Source organism: Lampris incognitus, chromosome 1 (genome assembly GCF_029633865.1).
Source record: "Lampris incognitus isolate fLamInc1 chromosome 1, fLamInc1.hap2, whole genome shotgun sequence".
In the NCBI taxonomy this organism is placed as follows: Eukaryota; Metazoa; Chordata; class Actinopteri; order Lampriformes; family Lampridae; genus Lampris; species Lampris incognitus.
Window position 1 is genome coordinate 12,929,093 of NC_079211.1, and position 25,536 is coordinate 12,954,628.

Genomic DNA, 25,536 nt, shown 5'->3' on the forward strand with positions numbered 1-25,536 from the left:
CTAGCGTTTGTGCATTTAATTTGGCCGGTGAGTGGATCTGGGATTTAAAAACTGCTGTTGTAATGCTGACTGGAATTATATTTAGATCCGGAAGAGTCCAGCGAGTTCCTCACCCACGTCCCACGGCCCATTAATGAATGACAATTAATTGCATCTTGATATAAATAATGCGAAGATGCAGGTACAATTATGGAGGATTTATTTGGTCACAATTACAAGTAAACGACCAAATTTTGTTTTCTTTTTAACATTTAATTATGGCCTGATTATTCCTGGAGTAAAATAATAATCAGTTTAATTTTCTCTCATTTAAATCTCTATTTGGACTTTTACTTACAATTGTGACCAAATAACACCTCCATAGGTAATCTAGCGCAGACCTTTTTGAGTAAAAAACACCAGTGAACTTGACTAATCTGGGGGTTTTTTTAAACGAGGTATAGAAACTGATGTTGGCAGTGTACACAGAGCAGCGCTGCAGGTTGGCAGCTGAGATGCGGTGATGTGCAGGGTTTTTTTTTTCTTTCCATCGTTTTCTCCTACCACCTATATGAACCTTGACAGGCACAGATAAATGGTCGGCCGTCGCTGGATAGCAGGCCACCGCAGCCAGTTAGGGGCTTCACTAGCAGCCCCGCAGCGTGGCTGTACACTGAATTCTCCTGCTTTTTCCTGCCAGGTAATGCCCCATGTCACAAGCACTGACTCGGGCAGGGACGGCTCCATGAACATGACAGTAAACTCAGCCCAGGACAGGAACTTCCCCCAGTTACAGGATCTCAGTTCAACTGAGCATCTGTCAAGTCAAGTCAAACTTTATTTATATAGCGCATTTCACACACAGGCAACACAATGTGCCTCACATAAAGTGACAATTCAGCCGAAACACAATCATAAAAGTGCAAATGTGGAAAATAAATATACATATCATCGAGTGTTAGTGCATCACAGTGGACACGGTGTTTATTGGGAGAGATGTTCTTACCTGGGTTGTTGAGCACCGCATAAAGACAAGTGTTAGTGTAGTTTTACAGGAACTGGAGCAGAATATACACAAATATCAAAATATACAAAACACGCCCGCATGCTGAAAAAGGCACAGCAACGCCTCTTTCACCTCAGGTGACTGATGAAGTTCAGCATGGGGCCCAGGATTTTACGGGCCTCCTACAGAGGCACAACTGAGAGCATCCTGAGTGGCCGCATCCCCGCCTGGCATGGGAACTGTACTGCCCACCACCACACAACGCTGCAGATGGTTGTGCGGACGGCCCAGAACATCAATGGATGCGAGTTTCCCTCCATCCAGGACATACACAATGGAGGTAGTGTCAGCAAAGCCCGTGGGATTATCAGAGACCCCAGCCACCCCAACTATGGACTGTTCCAGCTGCTACCATCAGGCAAGCCCGGACCAGTAGGCTCCAGAACAGCTTCTTCCACCAAGCAACCAGGCTTCTAAACAAAGAACATTGAAGACACTAAGCCTGGTGCTGGACTGACTGGTACTGAACTATGGTCTTCAGCGGATCATCAGTTTACACACACACACACACACACACACACACACACACACACACACACACAGAAGTAGCTTGGCGTACACAAACACACAAATATGCAAACAACTACACACATATGCACATTTTTTAAGGCTGGGCCTACACACACACACACCTTACATACACCACACACTATTTCTTATTATTACTGCGGTTTTGTTCTGTTTTGTTGTTGTTTGACGGATGTTGTTGCTGCAGTGTTGAGGAGCCGAAGCTCAAGAATTTTACTCTCTTATACTTTTATGAGACGTAACAAATAAAGAATCTTGAACACACACACACACACACACACACACCAAGAACTTTGCCATAGGCTGTTGTGAAAAGTAAGGTTTTTAAAAGAGTTCAGAGTGGGGGCCTCTCTCAGGTCCGCAGGCAGGGCGTTCCATCCACTTGGGGCATAAATAGAAAAGGCAGCGCCCCCTGCTCTAGAGTTAGCATGAGGGATGGTTAAAAGACCACCGCCTTTGGACCTGAGGGTTCTTGCCGGTTTGTATTTAATTAGCAAGTCTTTTACATACTGAGGCGCAAGGCCATTTACAGCTGTGTATACAAGTAACACAATTTCAAAATCCATTCTAGCTTTGACGGGGAGCCAATGAGATCCAAGAACCGGTGTAACGCGCTCATACCGTTTAGTTCCGGTGAGAACACGTGCAGCCGCATTTTGAACTAACTGGAGTAGGCGACGTAAATCTGAGAGCTGACACAACACAAGCAAGGATCTAGGCGGGACAGAACCGCACGATTATGCGCCATAAAGCAAGGTTCGAGTCCGATAGTGTAACAGTGCAGTCAAGAGTCCGGTAAATATAGATATAGTAGTGCTGTAATGTCAAATAACGCCACAGAGTGGCTTCTCCTTCTGTTTTGCTGTGACGCTCTGGAGCGGAGCCGCTCAGTGCTGCTTCGACCGACGTCCACAAGAAGGAACTCCCGCCGCCACAGTCGGAGCAGGTTGTTATGAGCTCTGTGTTTTACTGTTCGTGTATGATCGGTGAACATAGCGGCATTGGCATGACATCGACCATTGTATGGTCGATGTTATGAACAACAGACTAAAGCAGCAGTGTGGAAATCCCCATCCCGCTGTCTGTCGACTCTGAGCTAATCCTCTATCCCGGGGCTCTTGCTAACTAGCTACATGCTGTTAGCGCTCTCCAGCTTGTTTTTGTTTTTTTTTTATTCAATATCCATCCGTCCATTATCCGAGCCGCTTACCCTGCTCTCAGTGTCGCGGGGATGCTGGAGCCTATCCCAGCAGTCATTGGGCGGCAGGCGGGGAGACACCCTGGACAGGCCGCCAGACTATCACACAGGGCCCCACACACACACACACACACACACACACACACACACACACACACACACACAGATTCATACCTAGGGACAATTACGTACAGCCAATTCACCTGACCTGCATGTCTTTGGACTGTGGGAGGAAACCGGAGCCCCCGGAGGAAACCCACGCAGACATGGGGAGAACATGCAAACTCCACACAGAGGACGACCCCCAAGGTTGGACTACCCTGGGGCTCGAACCCAGGACCTTCTTGCTGTGAGGCGACCGCGGTAACCACTGCGCCACCTTGCCGCCTTTATTGAATATCAGAAATACAGAATACATATAACAGGAATAACACACAAAACACATATACAGCGCCAGGGGTTACAAACACCGTTTGACACAATTATAAAAATGAAGGGGTGCAGTAAAAAATATACCACCAAAAAAAAAAAAAGTATACATATTGAAATTATACTAATATGTTAAATTTGGAGCAAACATTCAAGGTTTTCATAGCTTTTCTACTGCACGACGTAGATAATGTTCTAATGTAGGACTCCGCTTCATTTTTAAAGGTACAAAAAGAGGGTTTAATTTTTAACACCTCACATTTATGGGTATAACACTTGGCCAGCAATATGATGAGGTTACACGGAAAATATTAATTTTCCAATTCTCTTCTATAATATGTAAAACCAGACGAGACATCCTTCAAGCCAAGTACAGAAGTATATCACGGGTACGGCCCAATATAAAACGACAGATGCCTTGCCACAGACTCCGGGTGTGTTCACAAGGCCAAAACAAATGGAAGACAGCCTCTGGGCGCAGGTTGCAAAAAGTGCAATTTACATCCCTACCCTTCCTGAATCTCACTAACGATGACCTGACAGGACCTAGACCAGCCCAGTGTTACAACAGGACGTAGGCGCCGACAGGCTGTGCACAGAGGCCACACAGAGAAGCAGATTTTATTTTCATTAGTCCATCAATTGCAGAGGCGTTTGCGAATAAGTCTTTCACAACAGAAAAGAAAAAAAATTGCCTTTTTTCCCCCTTAGACTTCACATGTAATAAAAGCAATACACAATGGTATTCAAAACAACGTAATTCCATCCCCGCTAATCTGTACCTCAAACGCCGGTGTGTAAATTGGAGTTAATGTGCAAATCAGAGTAATGTGTCCCGCATTTCAATCTGGGAATCCATACAGGTATCATCCAACCCTTCTTGGAGTCATTAAAGTGCAGTAAAGTGATGATGCATCAGTATTAATCTTTCTTCTCGATCGCATAGTCTGGCTATGCATCTCAGGGGAAGTTTAGGGAACCTCTTGACATGCGATTTCCTGTTCATTACCCAACCAGCTGCTCTTCCTAATGAGCCTAAAGGCAATCTCTCATTTTGCGGCTTTAAAGTCCTGTCTCTCGTGCAACGGGTGACATATTATCTGCCCACAGAGTCGAGACCAGGAACCAGAAAATTAACTTCTTTGTCACCACCAGCTTGCCCACAAATTTTTTTTTGTCTTGAACGCCATGAAAATACAATATCTGAAATACATTTTAAGTGGTGGGAACCTTGACAAATACTGTATTAATTTAGTCGGGGTAAAAGTAGCCGTGCATCGAATTATGGGTGATTTCTAAAGGGTTTATGTATTGTTCTGCATTAGGCCTCGATGAAAGGTGTGCCTGGTAATTGGCAGGCACTTTTATAATACACATTACCGGGTTAGGGTTGTTTCATGCATTTAAGTTAAGTGAAAGTTAATGTCCCGCGTTGTTTGCTGGGAATAATTCTAAGGAAAAACAACCCAAAGCATGGTGCAAAATAACCACTTGAAATGGGAGTGTGTTTACAACCAACGGGGTGCATTTACTCACCATTTATGCAGATTTGTGAGATAAACTCGATACTTCCGGCGCTAAATCATAATCACACGCGTTCTGCATTGTCCTTTGTACACCTCTGCTTCCATAACGCTGATAACAACAATTCCCTATTGACTTGTCGCTGAAACAACAATGAGCTTTTTTTTTCTCTCTTTTTTTTTAAACTTGTCTGTGCAACTTTGCGTCAAAAGCCGTACTGGGAATATCAGTACCTGCGCAGTTTATCTGAACACAGTCACACGAGCCCTGGCCAATGATGAGAGCCGGTTGCTGAGAGAAGGCTGTGGTTGTAGATTAGCTCCCACTCAGATTACAGCCCCATGAATCCTCGCAGACAGCGGCGTGTGCCCAGATGCCAAGTGAGTGAAGCTGCCTGTGCAACGCCAGAGGAGAATTATTCCCCTGACGTATCGCATTAATATGTGATAAACAACCTTGCATTGCCAGATTACAATAAATAATTCACTGCCCTTCAGAGAGTGTGATATGTGCCTGCGCAGATTATTTACAGCTTTAAAATTATTCTTTTAATCTCATGGAGCAAGCTGTCAAGGTGAACTCGGAGTGAATAATGCAGGGTGGAAGTTATTCTCTTCTATGTATTCTTTTCTGTCGGTCTATCGCTGAATCTGTCTATTCCTCCCCACAAATGGAAGAATGACTGGAGGATTGTTTGTCGTTGTTTTGTTCTGGTTTTAGTCTGGAGGTAGTTTGGGGGCTATTTCATGTTTCGTTGGGGTCTCCTAAGGGTTCATATGTGGTCCAGAGGAACTGGAAAATAAAATACGCTCTATGAAACTGCACTGAAAACTGTCAAAAAAGTAATTATTTGGATGAGAATGAGAACTTTGTTTTGGTTTTTTTTTTGGTGTCGTATTGAACCATCCTCATCCTCCCGTATTAACTTGAAAACTTAAGACAGCAATAATGATTTAAGCAAAGTGTGTACTTAGACTATGTGTTGATGCATGCTTGATGCATGCTCAATACAGGTGAGGAAACAGCAGAAAGGTGAGTCAGTTCATCTGCACATCCTTGATAGGGAGGAACACTGGTTTGAACGGGGACTCAAAGAGGCCATCTATGTGAGGCGTCCGGGTAGTGTGGTGGCCTATTCTGTTGCCTACTAACACAGAGATCACCGGTTCGAATCCCCGTGTTACCTCCGGCTTGGTCGGGCATCCCTACAAGGGGGGGGGTAGCATGATCCTCCCACACGCTACGTCCCCCTGGTGAAACTCCTCACTGTCAGGTGAAAAGAAGCGGCTGGCGACTCCACATGTATCGGAGGAGGCATGTGGTAGTCTGCAGCCCTCCCCGGATCGGCAGAGGGGGTGGAGCCATGACCGGGGACGGCTCAAAGGAGTGGGGTAGTTGGCCAAATTTGACTGGGGAGAAAAAAAAAATAGACCATCTATGTGAAGAAGGAACGACCATCCCTGATCCGCGTGGGGTGGGGGGGGGGTGGCTAACAGTACATCTGTCGCCATGTTACAATGCTGTGATCGCAACCATTCCCCAACCCTCTGTGAATAGGACACATGGCCTCTAGTTAATGGTCACGTCCATATTTGCATATGGTCGTAGGTTTCGGTCGTTATGCCACTGCATTGTTTATAAGGGTGGGGACACCTGCGGTCAGCTGAGACTGAAGAGGTCACTTAAATGAGTGATGAAAGGTTTCTCTCGCAATAAACGTCGTGTCCAGACGAACTGATTCAACCTCCTGCTACACTTGCAGTGTGCTTCCTGTAGGTGATACCGAGGGCAGATTTTACAACCGCACCTAAAAATGGCGGTAATATAACAAATGGATTACATTTATATGGCCCTTTATCTAGACACCCAAATCACTTCACACAGAGAAGGGGGGAAACTCACCTCAACCACCACTGATGTGCAGCAGCACCGCCTGGGTGATGCACGGCAGCCATTTTGCACCAGAACACTCGCCACACATCAGCGTGACAAACGATCAAGCGCCGAAGCATTAAAGAAACATTGAAAAATATGTGAAAAGCACCTGGGGGGGGGGGGGTTGCTTCGGGCATCTGCTACCTGTATGTCATTCAATATCACGTCAAAAGCACAATAAGAGACAAAGGCATGGCCTGGATGCAATGTAGGCACAGGTGGTGCATTATTTAGAGGCAGATTATTATCTGAGTGGAGATTAGCAGCTTCCCCGTTTCCGTAAGAGTATGTCACAGGTACCGTAAACGCCATTTTTTAAAGCCACTTTATTTTGTCATTGTACAATTGTTCGGTTACAATGAAACGTGTTTCTGCATTTAACCCATCCTCAAGGCTCAGTGTTTTCAGTTTTTACTGATGTTCACTGAAAAATACCCAGATTTTCACCCGGATTTTATGTTTCCACGGATCCAAAAGTTGTTCCTGTTCGTGTGAGGTTATGTAACAGTGTCCTCTTGTGGGGATATTCGGCACGCTGGATGGCTTCGAAAAATAAAAACCGAAAACGCGGAGACTTGCCCATCCTATTGTATCGGAGCAGTGGGCAGCTGCAGCGACTGGGGACCAACTCCAGTTCTTCTTTCCACTGCCTTGCTCAGGGGCACAGACAGGAGTATTAACCCTAACATGCATGTCTTTTTGGTGGTGGGAGGAAACCGGAGCACCCGGAGGAAACCCACACAGACATGGGGAGAACATGCAAACTCCACACTCAGAGAGGACCTGGGACGGCCTGGGGTTCGAACCCAGGACCTTTTTGCTGTGAGGCAACATCTCTAACCACTGGACCACCATGCCACATTTGATCATCTGATTAAGTGCAACACAAAAGTCAAACAGGAAAACAAAGCCTCCGGTATGTTTATACGTCTCCGAGCCGAAGCTGCAGTTCGAAGATGGATCGACAACTGAAACTTTCAGCCCTTCTCACTCAGCCCGCACATCACATCTGACGATAACAAAACCCAGATGACGCCCGGGGTTCCCAAAATGGAGGAAAAACTGCACAGTCACAGGCAGTGGTTACCTTTAAACGCTCCCCCGGTGTGGCTGAACGAGTCCCGACACTGAAGCCGACAGTCTGCGCTACAGCTCTGTACTTCTGCTCTCGTTTTACATCCGCCAGATCAAGGGAGCGATGGAAAAACAAACACTTTTCCAGGTGCCCGGAATACTTATGAACGTCCCCGAGGTCTCGTGGGCAGTGCTGAATGTACTGGCACGCCTGACACACCAGACAACATGAATTTGAATAAAACAGCTAAGCTAAAGCTCCACATATTTCCAATCAAAGAAACCAAGTGTTTTGTTGTTGTGTTTTTGTGTTTTAACCGTCCTGTTCTGTGTTTGGGTGTGGATGCATGAGAGGTCTGCAAACATCACAACGAAACGACGCCATCCTTTAGCTGCAAAGTGTGTTAGGCCACGTTAACTTTACTCAACCACATTTTGAGCAGACGACTAAGAAAGTGAAAGCAGAACGCACAACAGGTGTCGGGTCTGAGGCAACTTTCGTCAGTTGCAACCGCGGCTTAACTTTTGTGTCGTTTTGGACCATCTGCTTTCCAGCACCTGTTTGTTAGGATCCTACACCTATTGTGTAGAGCAAAGGTCATGTTTGTCCGACTAATACTATAAATGAATAAATAGCCAAGTTTTTTGTTGTTGTCGTTTTGTTTTTGTTTTTTTTTAATTTTCCTCCCTCAAAAAACATTTAATTGGCTCACTTCCCCATGAGGATGTGTGATAAACTTTTCGATATCAAACACACACACCGCTTTTGTCCAAGTGGATGCACGGTAGCTGAAATTCAATGTGGGCGTCATGATGGCCGGGACGCAGTTTCAATGTAGATCCTTTTTGTGTTTTAATTGTGTTTGAATATGTATGAATTTGCTCATAAATTGTTTGGTAGTTAACTTTGGCTAATGGGTGATTGCTGTTGTGATCTGTCACGTGGGCATACAGTCAGTAGCCTGTTTGGAGGCTACGGCATCGATTTAAAAACCAGTTATATAAGTGCAATCGGCCCTCTGTATAACTTGTTTTAATTATGTTAAATATATGCTTTTATCATGAAATTGTGACACCACTGGGGTGTCTAACTCATGTGCTTGCACCAATGTGGTGACAGATCATGGCTACATAAGATCAGGAATCAGGGGCAAAAAATATAATTTCTCCCAGCCCACGGCAGTGCAACACAAAGACAAAAACACATATCTAAAAACTACAAGAACACATATAGCAAACTAAAAATTTGTTTTAAAAAAGAATCACTGTCCCGAGAGAATGAATGCCAGGATGACTGTCGGAACTGCCGGTCTGCATGGGCTAGCAGTTAGCTTAGCCTGCCCTGCTTCCGCATCCTGCCAGACAGCCCTCGGTGTTTCCTCCTCGGGCACAGCGCCAGGCAGGGCCGTGGTCCCTGGGCCCCCCGGACACAGCAGACCGGGCTTCCCCAGCTGATCCAATGCCCGCTCTCCCAGCCAGACACCTTTGAAACACCTCCCTGCACTCCACATGACACCAAAAACACAATCAACGCTAGGTGAGGCCGCCACCAGACCGCCCTCAGTGTTATCAGAACTACTGGTCTGTGTGGGCTAGCAGTTAGCTTAGCTTGCCCCGCTTCCATGTGCTGTCAGACCAACCGCGGGGTTTCCTCCTCGGGCGCAGCTCCAGGCAGGGCCGTGGTCCCTGGGCCCACCGGACGCAGCAGACCAGGCTTCCCCAGCTGATCCAATGCCAGCTCTCCCAGCCAGACACCTTCAAAACACCTCCCCACACTCCACATTACGACACTAAAAACACAGTCAAGGCTAGGCGAGGCCGCCGCCAGACCACTCTCAGTGTTATTGGAACTGCCGGTCTCCGTGGGCTACCACTTAGCTTAGCCTGCCCCGCTTCCGCATCCTGTCAACCGCCCTTGGCGTTTCCTCTTCGGGTGCAGCTCCAGGCAGGGCTGTGGTCCCTGGGCCCACCGGATGCAGCAGACTAAGCTCCCCCAGCCAATCCAGCACCAGCTCTACTCGCCATCAAATGAAGATGTGGACAGACGTGGACAAAGACACTGCATGGACGGTACTGGATGAGGCTGCCACTAATGTAAGTTCGCGCCATCATCTTCCCACAGGTGGCATTTCCAACTATTATTTTGATCGGTCCATTTCCCATACTCTTACTGTTCGTCGATGTAAACCATTGGCGGTCTACATATCATAAAATCCTACCTTTGCATGCGTTGTGAGTGGCCAGATAGCAATCAGTGGTTGACACAAAATGCTCTGCTCTGAAAAGTTACCGTTTCAAACCTCTGCAAAATGCTGCACTCCAAAGATGGTAAAATAGCCTCGAACACATCGGCATGGAGAGCTGGCGCTGGTGGCTGATCTTGTAAACGGCATGTCCGAATGATCACCAATTAGCAGCAGAAATGGCACTTGACCCCAGCCTGATTTAATTTGCAAACACTGTTCACCAGCACACGCGATCGCAAAAGCCGAGCAGGTACTGTATGGGCTTCATCCATCTTGACGATGATCCAACAAGCCATTCCAATAGGTTATATGTGATCTTGAGAGGGAATTCAAAACACGAAAAATATGTATGTTGTGATCTGTACAGTCCCATGACACACGCGTTGTTTATGTCACTCTTTTTTGAACTGATCCAGCAGCATATTTTCAACCCAAGACCTTCTGATGGTTGGTTGGTTTGATCTTGTATAAAAATGTTGGATCACAGGAAAAAATAAATATACAAATAAATAAATAAAAGCTGAGCGGAGGTGAAAATAACTTTGTAAGGCCCACTTTCCAACATTTTTTCTCAGTGACGTTGTTTTTATCAGTGAAAAGGGAATTAAATTAGTTTGAAATGAAATCAATCACATATTTGTGACTCAAATTTCGATCCAACTCGTAACTATCTCCAGGGCAGATGTGCAAAAAAAAATAGCAACCCACATCAATTTCTTTTTTCTCTTTGAAACACAAGCAATTTCTTTCGTATTTTTGAAATTCAGTCAGCTGTCTCGGGTGCCAGACGTCATGTAGTGCAGTAATGTGTGGGTTCGACTTGCTGCAGTGCGTACGTATGTTGTCTTATGTTAAAATGAATGGCGTGCATGTCTGACAGAATTATACACCCGCAGAGGCTCGCACCGAGTAGATAGGTGGATAAAATCGAGTTAAAGCCTTTACAGTCACAGAACCCAGAGGCAAGAGCTTATATCACCCATCCCATAAATCTGTAAAGCAAAGTATCTTTACTGTTCCTTTTTCTAATGTACAACCTTCTTGCTTGTTCCGTGCCTGGAGCTACTGTGTTTTAACTCCAGGAAACAGCACTGCCATTTTTCACCTTTCAGATTGAGATATTATCGTGGAAACGCCAGAGGATTACATTCAATGCACCATCAGCAGTTCTCTGTCTATAGCGATTCACCTGCACCGTGTGATGGTTCAGTTTCTCCTCCAAGCTCATCCATAACAAAGGATTTAGAGATTTTCCTTAAGGTGTGGAAGAGAGCCTTTTTTTCTTCCACCCCCTGAAGCCATCTGCGAAAGCAAATATAACTCACAGCTATGTCTGATTTCATTATCGTTGCACGTAAATTAACACGTGTTACGACCCCCGTCAACATTTTATCATGCAACGTTTCTGTAATGGTTCTCCTGACATTCGTCTCTCTCTCTTGAGGAGTCGCTTATTTCTGTGAAAAACACAAACCATGTGTGAACATACCGGATGGGTTCATGGGAGACGCCCGTGATTCCCGAGGATGCTGAAATGACAGGCCGTCAACGATACTCCTGAGTAATGTCATTTAACTGTAAATCAATGTGAAAAAGATTAATTTATTTTAAACTGTTGAGATTTTTATAGGATAAGATAGTATATGCTAGCAAAAGATAAGATAGGATAAGAAGATAAGATGAATGTTACTCATCTCAGAGTGAAATTCAGCAGCTGGGCAGTACAGACCATACGCAGTTGTCTATTACTGCAAAAAAAAGCTGCACAAAATAGACGTTATAAATGAGCAAACGCATATAATATTTATGCATTTGCAAATGTACAGTATGTTTATGGAAGTTTCTGCAAATTTTGTATGTGCAAATGTGCGGTGTGTTTATGCAAGTAAGTAAATTTATGTACACTTGTATGTAGCATATGTATATTGTCCTAATAGCCTATAAAAGACTAAGCACTATAATAATCCAATAATTTACAATAGACTATTTTGACATTTTCCAAGTCAAATACTTTTAGCTCACCTTGGTAAAAACCGTCTGCAGATAAGCTTCTGTACATTACAGCTTTTGGTGGGCCTGCTGACTTTGACCCCACTTCACTATGCATCATCTGCTGTAGCTAGATACGTATAGTATCAATGCCGTGTTTGAGCCCCACCCGGCCCTGGATACCATCGGCGAAATTCAAAAATGTTGCATCTGCGTTGCTCTGCATCTGCGTTTAGCGGCGGCTCACACTTCCAGGTTACAGTATGCACCAACCAGTGTCTGATCCTCACTCATCAACCGCCGACATAAATAAACGATAAATTAATAATAAATATATAATTCGGTTTTCAGGCCTGATAGGTCTTCCGATCTGTTTAACGAGTCATCTGTCTTAACGCGTGTTACCGCTGCGCTGCAGCCATTTTGTTTGTTGTAAGAGGTACGCCTGAGAAGTAGGCCCAGCATCTTGGCAGGCCATCTGCGTCTCAGCTGGAAGCCAGCTAAATGCACACGCGTCTTTCTGTCAAGTGGCAATAGTGTTAATTCACCAGTCTGTTAATTCACAGGCATATGATGGAAACACGGCACCATGATGGCAGGGTGCCTTTTCAAGGGCCCACGCTTGAAATTAAAAAAGAAAACAGTCTCGCTTGGAGACAATATTTGACGATATCATCATTACTTTCTAGAGGTTGGAAATGGTATCGTCTTTGCGGGCTGTGTCCATTTACTCAGCGGGTACGCGGGAAATAATGCACAGTAATTTACGGATTTATTCATCCCCACACACTAGCCGGACAAGGCCTGGGCCTTTCAGAAGACAATTTGCTCATCTTTAAAAGGAGGCGAATGATCACATCTCTGAGGGCTTGACTCCTCGCCATAACCCCCAAAAGTGATGACACAGGAATCTATGGAAAATCCCACACCTCAGCAATTTTTTTTCCCGCTGTAGCTCGAATGTAAACAGGAGTGCTTCCAGGATCCTGTGACAATACGGCGGGGAGGGATTCTTTAAGATGTGAGATGAGAAAAAAAATACACCCTCAACAATATAACACCAAAGACAAACATCCAAGCCTAATTGGACTGAATATTCCCACTTCATTTTCCTTGATTTTTTTTAGTCATCTCTATGACCTTCAGAGATGACCTTTTCCGATGTGGCTGTTGAGATAATAACGCTACACCCTGACTTTACTAGTATTTCACAAGCCTCCAACACTGAAGCCATTAGTGATATTTTCCATCGGGATTTATCATCATATCTATATGGACATATTTACCTCCATGTGTTCTGCAGCCTGTAAGGCTTGCAAGGCTGTAAGGGCTTGTGCTGTGTGACAGGCAACTACTGGCTTTTCATCTCTCATAAATCCATCATAAATCATAAATCCATCGTCCCCTGATCACGGTCACATGACCGCTGGGTGTGTAGAGCAGTGTTTCCCAACCCAGTCCTCAAGGACCCCCTATCCTGCAGCTTTTCTTTGCAACCCTGAATAGGTACCTGTTTGTAGTTATTCAACCAATTAGCAATGAATGATGTCAGATGTTGCACACCTTGCATAATTAAGTGCCATGAGATGATTGGTTGAGTAAGTACAAGCAGGGCTGCCTACGCAGTGTTACAATGAAAATGTGCAGATAGGGGGTTCTTGAGAACTGGGTTGGGAAACACTGGTGTAGAGGACCTCCATTCAGTTTTCTTTCTTCTTTGATTTTTATCCCTTTTTTCTCCCCAACTGTACCTGTCCAATTACCCCACTCCTCCGAGTCATCCCGGTCGCTGCTCCACCCCCTTTGCCACAGACTACCACACGCCTCCTCCGATACACGTGGAGTCGCCAGCCGCTGCTTTTCACCTGACTGAGGAGTTTCACCAGGGGGGACGTAGCGCGTGGGAGGATCATGCTACTCCCCCCGCCCCCCTGAACAGGTGCCCCGGCCGACCAGAGGAGGCGCTAGTGCAGCGACCCAGGACACATACCCACATCCGGCTTCCCACCCACAGACACGGCCAATTGAGTCTGTAGGGACGCCCGACCCGACCAAGCCGGAGATAACATGGGGATTCAAACTGGCGATCCCTGTGTTGGTAGGCAATGGAATAGAGCGCTACGCTACCTGGACTCCCTTCATTCCGTTTTCTGCCGGTCACACAGCATCCCTTCTTGGACATCAGATGCAAACTATCCCCTATAGAAAGATTTACATGTGAGCGAGCGAGCTACGTGTCTTCCAATATGTCAACTGGTGCCAGACTCCTTCCCAGAGCAGCTGCGTGGCACGACGCTTGACAGCATCTCTGTTTTTGATTTTTCTGTCCTGTTGACATTCACATACGGATATGTCTCCGTTGCAAATGATCCAAATCATTTAACTTGCGAAGAGAATCATACAGCAAACAGATCGATACTAACAAAGCAAAGTCTCCCCCTTTTCCTTTCTTGGCCGCCCCCGCCAGGATAAGAAGCGGACGGACCCAGGCCATACAATCTTCAAGTACAAATACAGCTAAGCTGCTAAGCTGATGATTGGTGTGGGAACACAGTATGTAAGCGAATGACTTTGAGAAAGAGGAGAGGGCCCCGCTGATTTCTCAATTATACTTCCTCCTCAGGCTTCGCAGAGACAAAACGTTAAACTGCATCGTTGACAGTCAGCTGGGCCAGACCAAACCCTTGCCCCGAGGTATTGTGGTCGGACAAAACCCGATAATAGAGCTCGTTCCGTGTGAAGGAGGCTCACGCTGCTCTGAGACCGCAGAGAGGACGCTTGCATGTGTGGACAATGCGTCAAGTACGCATAACATCTCTCTGTTTGAGGCCGGCATTTACTTTTCACAGTGCACGGAGACGGAAAAGAAGAAAAAAAGAAAAAGAACGAAGCAACGGATGTGGATTTTTATGGTGCTTGGTTCTCCAGGAAAACAAGCAAGCGGCCGCAAACATGCCTTGTTTGAGCTTTGCATTGCACGGGGTAAACACGGGTTGAGGTGGACGCAGAACAAGTCGCTGCTTCTCCCTGGGGGTTGCACACAATAACCACACGGGGAGGAGAGGAAACAAGAACGGTGCAAGATAATAGAGTTGAGAAAAAGCATGCAATAAAACCTGACACAGCAGCGGGAAATAAATAAATACATTGAAATACAAATGCTATGAGCATGAAGATTTCTCCAGAACTGGTTCTATGAAAAATGTATTATTTTTTTCTGATTCCCCCCCCCCCCCATTTCTTTTTCCTGCATCCATCCTCTGCGGGGGGGGGGATGTGTGGCAATACAATTGTGCGAATTTCAAACAATATTCCAAACATTCAAAACATGCAAACACTCTGTAGTAATAAACATCAGCATTAGCATTCATACGGCGGTGATAAGTAGGTTACCCTGGAACAGGAATACATCCTCTGCGGCACGCCATTGTTGTTAAATACTTAATGGTGCTGCCAGTATCTTCAAGGGACACCTGCTCCATTGTTTAGTAAGTCTGATTAGAGTGTGAAAGAGCTGCAGGGAGTAAGAATCACCTGGGGGCGCCGTGTTAAGTCAGCTCTGCGTGAACATACTTCAGAAAAGGCATGTTTGCCTTCGCGGTGCAAAATAACCTTAACATTAAGTGTTTCTTATCCATTATCTCATCGGGTGCTAATCAGCATTAGCACTGAGGAAGGCGCTATTGCGGTGATGCATTTATGGATAGGGTGATGTGGTGTCTCAGCCGCACGCACAGAAAGGTATTTAAATGCCTCAGCATTGTTCTTTTTTTTTTAGTCTTTGGAAATTCTGAATCCAAGAGAAAAAGTCCTAGCGCCGTACACTCCATGGTGTTGCAGGATATGCTCACCTCTCGTTACCTCCGCTTGTTTGATCACATTTTCTTCCACGATTACGTCATTTCTGCAATCGCACCACCCGTGACGAGACTGCAGCACCTTCGAATACAAAGTTGAACAAAGGGGACTTTCAGGATCCATTCTTAGAATACACCCATGGGGGGGAGGGGGTTATTTTATTATTAAAAACAAAAATTTTTTGGGGGGGGGGGGTTGCATGGAATACATGGAAAACGTTTTCACTTGGCTCTACTTCTTAATGAGTGGGAAGACATTTGTTCTCAGACCTGTTACCATTAGCGCAGGAAGAGAGGGGCTGGGGGGGGCTGCAGTTCCCCGTAGTGGTGGGTGCAGCTCCCCCAGCCCCCCCCCCCCCACCCAGTAGTGGCAGGTGGCTGTGAAACATCTTAGACCCAACAGTATGGCCTAACTTTTCCTTATGTACAAATACAAAAAAAAAACCCAAAAAACCCCAAACAAACATACCTTTATTTTATACAGTGGGCGGGGCTGTGTGGAATGTATATTTTAATAATAAAGTCGGTAAACGTTCCATTCCAAACCTGCTACACACGCGCCTTACAAACAAAACAATGACGTCATACTGTAGCGAGCGGGGGGGGGGGGCGGTCGTTCTGACTGTCGGCGGTTCTGCGCTGGGGGAGCGCAATGGCTGACGGGACTGTTCATGTCAGATTTAAAATTGTGTTTTAATGATGTGGTGTTCGTGTTGTGGTTATTCTTGTGTTGTTGCTTTGGGGGTTGGACTCAGACTAAGTAGGAGACCGTTTGCTAACTAACTGACTGTAGGACCGGGACAGATGTCGCCACTTGGGTCATTGGGGGGGGGGGGGGGGGGCTCATTGCGTTGTTGTCAGTTCTGGTCCGTTCTGGCCGGTGTGAATAAAAGCTCTCTGCCTCTCGACTCGTTCTTCCACGCCACAATACTTCTCCTTTTAGTTGGCAGGCCCCCTAAACGTCTTCCCGCGCGCCTGCCTGTACTGTATCGCTACGCCAAAAAAAAGCTACATAAACGTGCACATGCTGAGCAAAAGGCATGCCGAAATATGTCATTCAGCACACTTTAAAATGTACCTGCCACTCTCCTCCTGTGAAAGGTCCGGGCGTGCTTTCCCTCCCCGCAGAGCCCCTGTCTATTCTCACCGATACGGTTTCCAAGCCGGCAATCATGTAATTAAGGCCCTTCATCACATTCACTCATCCTCGGGTTTTTGACAACCGACAACTGTGTCTCTCACCCCCATTGTGAAACCTTGTGCAAACATGGAACTCTTGGAGCTGTCTAGATAATTTGTGTTGCGGTTTTGTTTGGGTTTTTTTGTCTTTGTTTTGGTGCAGGGCTATAACACCGAGTCACTCAATGCACATTACATCTTAAGAGTTTGACTGCCATAATATTGACGTACTTCACGGTCATGCCAATACGATGAACTGAACCGTTTCCAGCTTTTGTGTGGGGCATGGCACTCTAAAAACAGTGTGTATACTGTAACCCGTGTGATGAGGAGGGTTATGGTTTCATTCCCTGCTCCATGTTATTCACTTCCCATTGAAAGCCTCACACTCGGCTACCTGGAAATGGATTGGGAACAGAAGCATGGCCTCATCATTCATGCATAGGTCCACATCACCCCATCAGAGTAATGTGCTATCTCTGTGCTCATTATTAAAAGTTTATTAGACTGTAACAGCCGTCTATGGCAACCTTAAGAGCTCCCATTTATTATTTAAACTGTGCAAGTGAAGCCAAACATCAACTTTACCTCACACAGTCGCAGGCTGGCCTTATGATGCTCTTTATACCTGAAATATTGAATCGGGTTTATTATAGGCCCTAGTGGAAGTCCACCAGCGTCAGCCACCTGAAATTTCTGCATCTTTTATGTGCATCTGAGTGCTTTGGTGATGGTGGAGGCTATGCCGAGAACATCTCACTTCACTATTAGGTCAATTTAAGGTTATTATGTGGACACTATTTGTGGAACGGTTAACAGTACAGAGAAATGAGAAACAGTAAAAAAAGAAAGAAGTGGGATATTCTGTTGCGATATAGCGAAGTGAAAGACTGCTCTGTGCTCTTTGTTGGGGTTTATAAATGCACTACTTATACGTTTATCTTCATTTGCAAATAGCTGCACAGTCGCTTGTGCAAATGCATGCTCGGAGGTGTGTGCCGTCACATCGGATAGGGTGCGGCTGCAAAACTGCAGTTGGAACACTATTATATCTGACTCATAATTCATTTATACTGAGCATTACACTGCAGAAAATATGAATTATGAATTTCAAAAAACAGACTCTTATTCAGGCTAATGAAAGCCAGTGATTGCAAGCATTAAAACACAAGCCCAACCATAGTTGCCATAGTTGCACAGTTGCCAACCGTAGATGCCTACAGTAGCACCTCGAGTGGCGGTGTAACTCACGTTGGTGCAACCCCGAACCCACTACGCAGCTATATTTCACAAGCCTTTTTAATGCAACACTCCAGTCATCAGCCAAACCATCTGAGGGAAGGCCTCATTCATATCATCTATTGTAAACAAATTAAAACCCAAAGAGCAAGTTTGATATAATTAGTCCGAGCAGATCACAGGAAAAATGCTCCACACATAGCCCTAATGACTGCCGGGTAAATGACTAAATAAATATGCACGTTTAAAACAAGATTGGGTTGACTTCCAGTTTTGTAATGTGGAGTGCCACTGTTTTGGGGGCTAGGCGTGCTGCCAGCACACACACTCATGAGGGTGCTGTGTAGTTAATACACAAGCCTCACACAGCGCCATTCTTTGCCGACCACAATTCAGAACACAAGCCGGGAGAGCGCTGCCTTCGACTGAGCGGGGGAGCGATGCCAGGGAGCGTACGGCGCGGGCGAAGTGCCGGCGAGCAACAAGCTTCTCCTAAAACAGCTGGAAAAGACGAAGAAACCCTGAAAGTCTGCCTCAGCCTGATCTCGGAGATTAGTGAACCAACCGTGAAATTCAAATGTCACACAGGGTGTCTCCCCGCCTGCCGCCCGACGACTGCCGGGATGGGCTCCAGCATCCCCCGCCACCCTGAGTAAGGATAAGCATTTTGGAGAATGAATGAATATATATCAGAATCAGAATGTTTATCGGCCATGTAGGTTTGCACATACATGGAATTTGACTGCGGTTTCGTGGCTCTCTCAGAGTACTTAACGTAGAATAACAACACTACAGCACAACAATCTGCAGATCTATACACAAGGATTGACTTGTACAGGCAAAACAAGAGGTGATAAAATGCAATGGTGCAGAGAATATAAGAGATGCTGAAACAGATGTTAGCAGGTTACTTACATACATGCCCGAGGTAGACAGACATGACAGAGTGTACCAGTATATGTACAATGTACAGTGCAGTATATACATATATATATATATATATATATACATATATATATGTATATACATATATATATATATATATATATATATATATATATATATACACACACACACACACAAAATGGTTGAATTTATTTGACAGTGTTAAGCATTCTTTTGAATGACAGCCCGCAAAAACAAACTGTTTTTATATCTGGTTGATTTGGGGTACAGTGCTCTGTAGTGCCTACCAGATATATAGTATATACACACACACACACACACACACACACACACACACACACACACACACACACACACACACACAAACATATATACACTTAATATTTTGCTTCTCATTTGTTGAGCACTTTTATCAACACCATTGACGGTTTCCGGAAAAAAAACGCTATACATATAATCTCTCGCTCTCCCTCTCTGTATACATATATGTGTGTGTGTGTGTGTGTGTGTGTGTAGAGTCTTATATATTTACGTCAGACAGACACAAGTGCTTTTCTCTTAGTTGAAATGTAATTACAATGTTATCTGGCAAATTTTACATTCATGTTGACTCACAGTTAATTTCCAGGTCTAAGGGGGCGTCCGGGTAGCGTGGTGTTCTGTTTTGTTGCCTACCAACATGGGGATTGGCGGTTCAAATCCCCGTGTTACCTCTGGCTTGGTTGGGCATCCCTATAGACACAATTAGCCATGTCTGCAGGTGGAAAGCTGGATGTGGGTATGTGTCCTGGTCACTGCACTAGCGCCTCCTCTGGTTGGTTGGGATGCCTGTTCAGGGGGGAGGGGGAACTGGGGGGATAGCGTGATCCTCCCACACACTATGTCCCCCTGGCGAAACTCCTCACTGTCAGGTGAAAAGAAGTGGCTGGCGACTCCACATGTATTGGAGGAGGCATGGGGTAGTCTGCAGCCCTCCCCGGATTGGCAGAGGGGGTGGAGCAGCGACCAGGATGGCTTGGAAGAGTGGGGTAATTGGCCGGATACAACCATTATCCAAACCACTTATCCTGCTGTCAGGGTCGCGGGGACGCTGGAGCCTGTCCCAGCAGTCATTGGGCAGCAATAGGGAAGACACCCTGGACAGGCTGCCAGTCCATCACAGTGCCACCCCCCCCCCCCACCACCACCACACACACAACTAGGGACAAAAAAGGGGGAGGAATCCAAGAAAAAAAAGAAAGAAAAATAATTTCCGGGTTTAACCTTAGCCTGGCCACATTTCAATTCTCATTCTTTTTCACATTGCTATCTATCATTTGAGACAATTACCCTCTTTAGTAAACGTGCATGTGGACAGCAAAGAAAAGAAAAGAAAAAAAAAGCAAATTTACTGCCATTGTTGAGCGAAGGCCACGATGTTGGAAAGCCTTTGACAATGAAACCATGAGCCTGATGAGGCTAACAGATGAGCCCTATGTAACCGAATTATTTCATTACAAAAGAGGGTGAAATTCAGGAATTTCAGGAATACACACTTTGTCCAACAAACGCCATTCGCAATCAGAACCAGAATCAACTCTATTGGCCAAGTGTGTCTATGCACACGAGGAATCTGACTCCAGTACGCAGCAGCTTCTCGCTTTACCAACCCTATGGACGGGGGCACAGGTGAAGCGCTGGATGCCATCCCGGTACTCGGGGACTTGCAGTCATGCCTGTCACCACTATATCTAATCATACTATATTATCCTATATTATCTTATGCACCAGAAGTACACACTATATGTTCACCCACCACCCACCTCCACCAAGACTCAGAGTTTCATGGTCGAAAAGGAAAGAAGGAATGTTTGTATTATTTTATACTGGTCATCTGTTCTTGTCTCTTCCTTTGATTCACATTTTCAACACCCAAAATCAGTACACATAGTATAGGTCAAAACAACAATAATGACAAACAATGTAAGACAAAAAGTTAAAGGGAAAAATAACCTGTGCAGGGTAAAAAAAAAAACCCAGCAATTAAAACAATAGAATCACTGAAAGAGATTATTCTTAACGAGGTCACTGACAGAAAATGACACAATGAGGTTAGTGTGTATAGATATATGAACAAGTTCACAAACAAACGAGTGGGAGTATGAGTCATGTGTACCACCAATACCACAAAACACACTGTAATGGGTTGAGTACAACAGGATTCATTACAATGTTGGATATGTTTTATGGCTAGCTACAACAGCCCAAAACCTTTCAATTTCAGAGAAATAACCAGCTAGCTAAGGTGAACAGAGGCCCCATTATATTGTTTATATGATGTTGTTTATTAAGTTTTAAATTCATTACGCTCTTCATTGAATTTGACAAAGACGTGATATTCCCATGGTGATACAAATTGGTGCAAAAATCCAAGCCTCACACCGGGCCAGTAAATGAAGGTGCCTCTTGAATTCATTACCTTGATAAAATTCCTTGAGTTACAGATATTATCCAGCAAGATGTATATGACGTTTCAGTAAATCAATTTTGCGCCATTAAAAATCACTCTGCTTGTTACTCGGGTATACCACCTGATATTGCCAAAGTCAATTTTGCAATCGATAAGGGAAATATTCCTTAGGAAGGATAAGGGAGATACGATTCCTCTCTGCCAATATATTATTGGCAACTTCAGCTCCGTCCCCCACTGATACAACGTTAAATGCTCCAAATTAGTCCAATTTCACCCGTGGGGTTCATATACACTTCAGAAAAGCTCTCGGTATTTCACTGAGCATTGGCAATGGTTATTACCACTAAAGAGGATGTTTCTGCTGAAGTCATATTTATTTTTAGATGGGAGGTTCCTCATGAACCTGGCTTGACTCAGTTATGCAGAAACTGGGTGGCACGGTGGCCCAGTGGTTAGCACGGTTGCAAGAAGGTCCTGGGTTTGAACCCCAGGCCGTCCCAGGTCCTATCTGTGTGGAGTTTGCATGTTCTCCCCACATCTGCGTGGGTTTTCTCCGGGTGCTCCGATTTCCTCCCGCTATCAAAAAGACATGCATGTTAGGGTGACTACTTCCGTCTGTGATCCTGACCAAGGCAATTGAAAGAAGAACTGGAGTTGGTCCCCCGGGTGCTGCACGGCGGCTGCCCACTGCTCTTAGCTACACGGCTAGGATGGGTTAAATCCAGAAGATACATTTCCTTAAGGGGCTTAATAAAAGTATATCTTATAAAAATGACATTTAGTCTTAGGCATTTTGTTTAACGTTATTATCCTTATTGGGGAGAAAATTGGCAAAATGTATTTTTTTCTGCATCCCTGTCACTATTCTCACTTAGTCTCTCCCTTGTATTCTTGTATGCTTGGTGTTGCCCATGCATTTCATTCAGGTAGGATTTCACAGAAAAGCCATTGACAGGAAAGGAAAGTAAGATATGCTATATCCCATTCACATGATCACACAAATCAATCTTCAGATAAAAGTTTTTAAGTATTTGTGATGTGTCAGCTTGCTTTCTGGTATGTCAGTTGGCTAAAAACATGATTCAAACAAGCTAAAGTTAAGTCTTTGAACTGCTGCAAAAGCATCTATTTTACAATGACATGCGAAGTGTCCAATCAGGATATGATGTAAATGATATGTATTGTTAGCTATTCAACTGAAAATGATGGTCATTTCTAGGCAAACTTTCATCCTCTTCGCCAGTGTCTGTTTAGTTTCCCCAATGTACAAGTCATGGCAATCCTCCTGGTAATTAACAGCGTACACTATATACCAATAGCGAACCATGGGGTCTGGCAGTGGGCCTTCAACGGTGCAATGATATCACAACCAACCAAATTTTGGAGGTATTTTTTTAACATGTGAACAGCTCTAACACACACACACACACACACACACACACACACACACACACACACACACACACACACACACACACCGCCAGTGTCTCAGCGTCTAAAGATCCACCAAAATCATATCCATTGGAGATCAAATAGCCTTTGTCTCCCTCCGTACTTGGAAAACAATGAAAATGCACATGACTTGGCCTCCGCTTCTGGCCGACAACATCACCATGGACAGCGCCAGCATGCAGCATCATGAAACCTCTTCTTTACAAACTGACCAGACCAAGTCAAAGCAATTCATGAGCAAAGAATAGAAATAATGATAAAAACCTTCACATACAGAACATGCCATGAGCAAATCGCAATGCAATCCTATGCAAAATATGCCAAACCTTACACCATAATATTGAGTATAGCAGGCCTAACGTTACATGAGCTAAGTGTGGTATTAACCAGCTACGAAGTGCCATCACAATACATAAAATGAATACACCAGCTTTGATTTGGATTAAAATAAAATTGGGCAGCTGACCTTACTAGGCTACTTGAATATTAAGTCCATCCGTGGATCCTTCTTTGTGAAGTGGGCAATGGCAGCATCATTCTGTTTGTCCTTGGATTTAAGTTCCATCAGAGGGCCTTTTTCTATGGACATCATTGCCAAAGTTCCCAGTCGATCCTGTCCTGTTGTGTTTCTGGTGTGCGTCTTGATGCGTTTCAGGGCCGAGAAAGACCGCTCAACTGAAGAGGTGGAAACGGGGATGGTCAATACCAGACTGGTGAGGTGATGAAGGATAGGCAAGACAAGAGTGGGTGTTGGCCTTCCATTTCCAATCACTTGTTGCGTTTCCCCGAAAGCACATCTTGAGAAGGGTAACACCAACAAGCTAGCAACAACGTCACTCTCGTCTCCTCCTGTAGCCATGCTTCGTCTTTAACTTCTTTCTCTAGCTAAACTAAACTTCACTACACTCGTCTGATACACAGACTAACGTTAGTGATGTGCGGTTCGACTGGTTTAAGTGAACCAGTAGATTTGGATCGTCAATGTGAACGAGTCGTTCAATCACAAGTAATGACTCCTCAGCAACCGCACATCATTCTTTTAGATGAATGAGCCCTCGTCTCGATAGGTCTGGACTTCTAGAAGTCCTTGGGCGATATTTTTTTGTCCTGCCCACTACAACAGCAACATATGATTGGCTGATTCACCTGTCACTTTCTAAATAAACACACAAGCACAAGGACTTCTAGCAGTCCTAACCGATGTGGGAGCTAGCCAGCTAACCCTTTCTCTGCCAAGAGACAACAACAACAAAATCTGATTGGATAACTCGATTTTCATGGTTTCAGGACAGTAACACTTTCATTACTGAAGCAACCATGATAGAAACTATGGCTAAAATTACAATTAGAAGACAGAATTATTATTAAATGAAAGATTTTAAACATAGCATTTAAAATGCTAATATATTGGGCCTTCTCTGAAGTCCTAGAAAATCCTAAGGGTTCCCCTCTGCTATATACTAATTACATATACTATATACGTATACCAAGAGGATGACACAACACAGAAGAGCTAACGCATCAGGCCACGACTCCGCAGTCTACACCCATCTACAACCCAGTGGTCACTCTTTCAAGGAAGAGGATGTGCACATCCTTGGTAGGGAGGAACACTGGTTTGAACGGGGAGTCAAAGAGGCCACGTATGTGAAGAGGGAATGACCATCCCTGAACCCCAGCTAAGAGTACATCTGTCACCACCTCACAATGCTGCGATTGCAAACATTCCCAAATCTTGTGTGAATGTTACACATGACCATTGTAACTCTAGTGAATGGTCACGCCCATATTTGCATATGAAACTGATCGTTTGTTTCGGTCGTGATGCCACTGTATTGTTTATAAGGGTGGGGATACCTGCAGTCAGCTGAGAATGAAGAGGTCACTTAAATGCCCCTTTTCCACTACATGGTACTGGGTCAACTCGACTCGCAGAGTGTCATTTTCCATTACCCTAACAGTACCCCCTCAGTGTAGCTGGTCTGCATTGATTTTGGTACCCGCTCCAGCTTCTTTGGAACCTCGACAAAGGTGGTACCAGAAAAGTAGTAACAGTTACCAAAATGCCAGTACTTTCCAGTAATGGAAAATAAAAAAGTCGAGTCGAGGTGGTACCATGTAGTGGAAAAGGAGTGATTAAACGTTTCTCTCAATAAACTTTGTGTCCAGACGGACTGATTCAACTTTCTTTGATTTTCTTGAGCACGCATTAAGACATTTAGGCAGACTTTCAATTACAAAGGATCCTGTATTGTTCTGTTTACCACACATAACAGTTGTGCTTCCCCACTGACGATACTATGGGCCAGATCTACTAAGAGAATTGCAAATTAGCACAAGTTTGCCAACAATTAGCACAGATGGGGATGACCTATTTAGTGGGGTATCGACTGAAAATGGGAGGGGCAATTAACACAGGCAGGTACAGCCTTGTTAATCTACACGTGACCGGGACTATATAAACACCTTTTGTGCACGTTATC